Source organism: Mus pahari, chromosome 9 (genome assembly GCF_900095145.1).
Source record: "Mus pahari chromosome 9, PAHARI_EIJ_v1.1, whole genome shotgun sequence".
Lineage (NCBI taxonomy): Eukaryota > Metazoa > Chordata > Mammalia > Rodentia > Muridae > Mus > Mus pahari.
In genome coordinates, this window is record NC_034598.1 from 12,898,201 (window position 1) to 12,905,295 (window position 7,095).

Here is a 7,095-nt window from a genome sequence, read left to right on the forward strand (position 1 = left end):
TACAGCACAGGCCATTGCTGTTCTGTTAAGGAATTTTTTCCCCTGTGCCCATTTCTTCAAGGCCTTTCCCCACTTTCTCCTCTATATATTTTAGTGTCTCTGGTTTTATGTGGAGTTCTTTGATCCACTTAGACTTGATCTTTGTACAAGGAGATAAGAATGGATCAATTCATATTCTTCTGCATGTTAACAGCCAGTTGTCCCAGCACCATTTGTTGAAAATGGTGTCTTTTTTCCACTGGATGGTTTTAACTCCTTTGTCAATGAACAGCTAACCATAGGTATGTGGGTTCATTTCTGAGTCTTCAATTCTGTTCCATTGATCTACCTCTCTGCCACTGCACCAGTACCATGCAGTTTTTAATCACAATTACCCCCAGAGCTCGTGTCTCTAGCTGCATATATAGCAGAAGATGGCCTAGTCAGCCATCGTTGGCAAGAGATGCCCCTTGGTCTTGCAAATTTTACATGCCTCATATAGGGGAATGCCAGGGCCAAGAAGTGGGAGTGGGTGGGCAGGGGAGCAGGGTGCAGGGAGGGTATAGGGGACATTTGGGATAGCATTTGAAATGTAAATGAAGAAAATATCTAATAAAATAAGTTTTAAAAAAAAGAACATAGTAGTCATACCTTTCATAGGCAACCTATAAAAGGGACCATGTTCTGGATTATTCTATTGAATGACAACTGGTTAAGACCACAGGGAACAGCAGGAGATCCTTTAGTTTCACTTCTGGACAAACAGTTGTAGTGTGTCACATGGTGCCAAGGAGTTTGAATTCAGGATTCAATGGGGATAACTTAACTGAAATGTTCAACGGTGGGGAGATAGAATCTGAAGAGGCAACCCCCCAGTAGATAGAGAGGGCCCCCAGTGGAAGAATGGGGTCACCAGCCAAAAGTTACAGGAACAAAAATGGAACAGAGATTGAAGAAAAGGCCATCCAGTGACCAGTCCAAGTTAGGATTCATCCCATGGATGGGCATCAAACTCTGACATTATTACTATTGTGCTTGCAGACAGGAGCCTAGCATGGCAGTCCTCTGAGAGGCTCTACCAGCACCTGAGTGAGATAGATACAGATACTTTGAGTCAAACATTGGACTGAGGTCAAGACCCTTATGGAAGTGTTAGGGGAAAGATTGAAGGAGCTGAAGGGGATGGCAACCTCATAGGAAGATCAACAGTATCAACTAGTCAGGACACCTGGGACGTCCCAGAGACTAAGCCACCAAACAAAGAACATACATGGGCTGATTTGTAGCCCCTGGCACATATGCAGCAAAGACACCCTTGTCTGGCCTCTATGAGAGAGAGGATGTGCTTAATCCTTGATGCCCCAGGGAAGGGGGATGCTGGTGGTATGAGGTGGGGGTGGGTGGGGGTGGGTGGGGGAACATCATCTCAAAAGGAAAGGGGAGAGGGAAGAGGGGGAAGAACTCTTGGAGGGGGACTGGAAAGGCAAGCAACATTTAGAATATAAATAAATAAACAATAAAAAGAAGAACACAACATGAGAAAACAGGGCATGGTATGAATGATTAAAATGAGTTTGGCCTTACAGATCTACATTGGTAAATTCCAGACACTGGTTATGCTGGTGATTAATGACCTTCTTATATTTTTTTTTTCAGAAAACCTTAACCATGAGTGTATAAATTTAAAATGTTTGACTCTTTTGATTCCATGCTGGTCTATGGAATTGACATATTAAACTGTAATTTCCATGAAACAAACAAGTAAACAAAAAAAAAAAAACAAACAAAAAATGAGGATATCTGAATTTTGCAGGCAAATGGATGGAACTAGATAATATTATCCTAAGTGAGGTAACCAAAAGGACTTGCATAGAATTTACTGAATGATAAGTGGATAATAACCAAAAAGTACAGAATACCTAGAGTACAATCCACAGACTGTAAGTGTAACAAGTTGAAAGGCCCAAGACTTGATGCTTCAGTCTCACTTAGGAGGAAGAAAATAATTATGAGAGTCAGATGGAGGGAGGGACCTGGGTAGGAGAGGGAAGGGAACAGGATCAGATATGGGTGAGGGGACAAAAAGGAAGGCTAGACAGCATGGAGAATTAATGGAAATATGTAGCCTCAGGGTAGGAGGTAGAGGTATTCTGTGAAAGGAACCAGAGTTTAGGAGGTGAGAGACTCTCAGGACTCAGTGGAAGTGATCTTAGCCAAAATGCCAAACAAATGAGGGAGGGAACCTCTAGTAGATGTATGTCCCTCAAATGGAGATACAGGGTTACTAACCCACAGTCAAAATTTCTGATCAGGAACTGTTCCTGTCTAAAAATCTGCAGAGATAAAAATGGAGATGAGACAGAAGACAGGAGCCTACCTAGAATGGTTGATGGTTGCCCTCTGAGCGGTTCTACCATCAGTTGACTTGAGACAGATGCAGATTCTTATACCCAAACATTGGACAAAGTCAGGGACCCCCCTCCCCTGGTTGAATTAAGGGAAAGATGGAAGAAGCTGAAGGGAAAGTTGACCCCATAGGAAGACCAGCAATCTCAACTAACCTCAGGGACCTCAGGGAGCTCCCAGAGCCTGAATCACCAACCAGGCAGCATACATGTGCTGATCTGAGGCCCCCTGGTACATATGTAGCAGAGGTTGGCCTGATCAGGACTTAGTGGGAGAAAAATGTATTTAATCCTTGAAAGACTTGAGGTCTGAGGGAAGGGGGAGGCTTGCTGGGGGCAGCATTCTCTGAGGTAAGGGGGAGGTGCAGTGGGATGAGGAACTGGGTGAGAGGGGTATCAGGGAAGGAGGCAAGGGCTGGAATGTAAATTAAAAAAAAAGTATATAGTCAATATAGTCCAATATAGTCAACCTGGCACTAAATTGATGCTTTCAATGTACCAGAATATATACCATATATACACCCTGAGTAAGAGTCGTTATATATGAAACTGTTTCCTTAATAGAACTGATTCATCTAATCAAGAATCAAATGATAAAAATGGGGCCAGTACTCATAAACATCACTATTAACCTATTAGTAAAATGTTCTTCCTTTTGCTGAGCTGCTATTCTGTTGTTCAGGTAGAAGAGACTTTCCTCCAGGTACAGCAACATTTTACTGACCAGAATTTAAGACTGGGTACCTTGGACCCCTCATTTTCTCATTCAAATGGTTAAGAAAGGAGTTGTAACATTAGCAGCAGTGATTTCCCTAGAATACCAGGTAGGGTACGTTGTACTTCTTCACCATAGAGCTCAAATCCAAGAGAGTGCATAGGGTATCTCTTGGTGTTACCATGTTCTGTGACAGTTATCAGTGGAAATCTATAACAACCTAAAGCAGAGAGGATAATAAATGGCCCAGACCATTAAAGAATGAAGGTGTGGATCACCTTCCCAGTGAACTAATCATGACTTGCTGGGGTGCTTGCTGAAGATAAAGGAAAAATAAAACATTTAGCATAAAAAGATAATTATAAATACTAGCTAAGGACATATGATCAGTATGGAAACAATAAGTATAGTTACCATGAATGTTTCTATCATATTGACTTATGCATGTCTATTAAGCATATATTTGTATATTACTGACATAATATCAGCAATTAAAGGCATATGTGTATATAAATATATATATCCATATTTATGCTATGAATTATTTAAGAGCTAACATTTCCTCTAAGCACATTCCTACTTATTATGGGAAAATTGTGTTTTCAATTGTACATGAAATACTTGTATCATATTAGGTGGAATCTTGACTTTAAAATCTTTATTTAAAATCTAAGCATAGCATAAAGAGATGTGACTGGGTAACAAGCTAGTAAGAGGTCAAATTTGATGGTAAATCTATTTTAATATAATATTTTCATATTCTTTGAGAGTATTTTTTATCATACCCACCTCCCATTCGCTCTTCTTTTCTGAAATCCCAACATAGCCCTTCATTTAAAAAAAAAAAATCGCTTGTTGAGTCTAATTAGTCCTGCCTTATGTCCATAGGAATAGGCCATCTGCTAGAGCATTGTACCTGGAAAACAGATTCTCTCCCCTCACCCCCAATTGTCCATACTTTCTCAGCTAAGAGTGGAGCCTCATGAATCCCTCCCCTCGCATTGTTGGAATATTTGACTGTCTTGATCTTGTGCCAGGAACAACAGATACTAAGAGATTATGAATGAAATGACTTGCCTTACTCAGCAAACACTATTTGAGAACAGCCCTCATCTACCTCTAACACTTATCCTTTTGCCCTCTCTTAGGTGATGTGCCCAATGAACTTGAGTACTCACTTCACAGATATATTCTCAACACTTTGACTGACCATAAGAAAAATGAAGGTTATGTAAAGAAAATAGAAAGATGCACTAATCTATGGATAAAAATATGAATATTTAGAAATTAATGTGAAAATATGTCTATTTAGCCAAACAATATTAATACATTTTCCCAGAAGCATAGCAACATTTTTTATATACAAAACCCAGAGGCCCATTACTACTACTGCCCCAATGTTCTGGGTTCCTGAATGAGAGACACACATTTATATATTGATATGCCTTAACTAGCACGACAGCTGGGCTACTTCCTAACCTCCACATGGTTAACCCATCTCCAGCTGATAATCTCAAGTTATTACTTAGTAAATTCTTCATTCTATCTTGGCTGCCTTGGACTCATAAGTCTGCCCAACTAGGTCACACTCTCCTGCCTCCTTCTAATGCTGGCTATGCCTCCCTGGCCTCCAGTTCTCTTCTCTTTCTCCTGGCAGAGAAGGAAGATCTCTTCTCCTCCCTTGGTCCCAAGGCCAGGAATCCTAAAAGTCCCATCTTTGTCTGCCCTTTGTCTGTGACTTTCCCAGCATGAGTTTCTTCCTCTGGACTGCAAGTAAATCTAATCACAAAGCATCTGGTTACTCCCATAATGTTCTCACCATCACACCAAGTTAATCGGGGGCATAGCATGCCAAGCTAGTCAATACTGTAACTCTTAGAATTTACAAATGGGGAATGGTGATCATGAATTTTCTCTCCAGCAGCCTGAACAGCACCTTCTGTTCTTTGAATGCTAGCCACCAAGGAAGGAGCTAGCAGTTCAGTACCAACATGATATTTTCATTTTTCATGGTCAAAATATATAATGTCATAGGGTCTTACCATTAAATTCTGGTGGGCAACCGAGAGCAACTCCAATAGCCTGTTTTGTTTGGTGGACTCTTGGAGCTCTTGACCAAGTAGTTGAAGAGAGGTCTTATACACATAGTTTTAGATTTTCTCTTAATAACCTGTAACTTCTGAGAAGATCACTATCCCACCATGTAAGGTAACTAGTAGGTCCCTACATGGACTTTCAAGACATACTCAACATTAGTTGTCCCTCACTTACTCTCTCTTCTGCCACACCATCCTGTTCCTTTCCCATTCAGTGACCCCTTTGTAGGTCTTTTTTTTAACTTTTACATGCATAGCATTTTAAACAAACAAATCTAAAACTTTGATGTGAGAAGCCACATATGAGAAAGAACATGTACTATTTTTCTTTGTGGGGCTGGGTTTCTTCACTATAATTTTTACATTTGCATTCATTTTCCTAACATTTTCATAATTTTATTTTTCCCTACAGAAGTATACAATTCCTTTGTGTATATGTGCCACTTCTTTCTATTTTCATTTCATCAGCTGATAAGCATCAAGGTTGTTTCATCTCCTAGTTATTATAAGATGGTAGATATAGTTCTAATTTCCATAGTCAATGCACCATTTATGTAACCAGCAAGAGTGAATAAATAGTCCTTATTCTACACATGCTCACTCTTTTATTGTCATTTGTTTTCATAATGTAGGTCTCTTTGATTGAGGTATCATAAAAATACAAAATATTTTTAATTTGCATTTCCCTGATGAGAATAGTAAAATTTTAAAAATGTATTTCTTTACCATTTATCTTTCTTTTGGAGAACTCTGTTGGTCTCTTGTTCCATTTTTAAATTAACTATTTTCTTAGAGTTTTTTTTTTTCTTTTTTTAATTCTCTAGGGTTTTATGTTGTTTTTGTGTGTTTTTTGTTTTTTTGTTTGTTTGTTTTTTATTGTTGTTTGTTTTTTGTTTTGGGGGGTTGTATTTTTTTTTTTAGTTTTTTGAGTTGTTTATGTATCAACATACATCCTCTGTTACATGCATAGCTAGGAGAGATATTTTTTTCTACTATATTGGCTTACTGATCAAAAATCTAAGCATTTCCCTTGTAGACATAAACTTTTAATTTAACAAGATCTCACTTACTGATTGTTGGTCTTATTTTCTGCATAACAGAGATCTTACTTTAAAGTTATTATAGGATGCATCCCAAAGTGTACTTCTTACTCTTTTCTGGAGAGTGTTTGGAGTTTCAGATACAACACAGAGAACTTTGATCCATTTGTAATGAATGGGGTAATAGGGGTCATTTTATACTGAGCAAAGAAATAATCAATAAAGAAGAAATTAGAATTATAAATAAATATATACCAAACAAAGGGCCTTCTAATTTCATTAAACAAATGCAACTTGATTTATAATAGTAGATTAATTCCAGTGTAGGACTAGAGGATGGATTCAATGCCAGACTTTCACCACTAAATAACTGGACAAAATTTTAAAAAGGAAATGTTATAATTTAAGTACATAACAGAAAAAATTGCATAATACACATCTATACTGTGTTCCACTCAATGACCACAACATATATATCCTTAGCAGCCACTGGAATCTGCTTTAAAAAGATCACATGTTGGATCAAAAGCATGCTTCAAAAAAATCAGGAAAGCTAAGTGAACATCCTTTATTCTATTTTAACACATAGGACACAGCTAGATATCAAACATTGGCATTTAGTCTAGGCCCCACCCCACAGTTACCTGGCACTAGCCAGGTGTGAGTGGCTCACTATAAAAGGGGCTGCTTGCCCCCTCTTATCTCTCTTGCTTTCTTGCTCTCACTCTGTGCTCTTTCTTCTTCTTCTTCTTCTTCTTCTTCTTCTTCTTCTTCTTCTTCTTCTTCTTCTTCTTCTTCTTCTTCTTCTTCTTCTTCATCTTCTTCTTTCTTCTTCTTCCTCTCTCTCTCTCTCTCTCTCT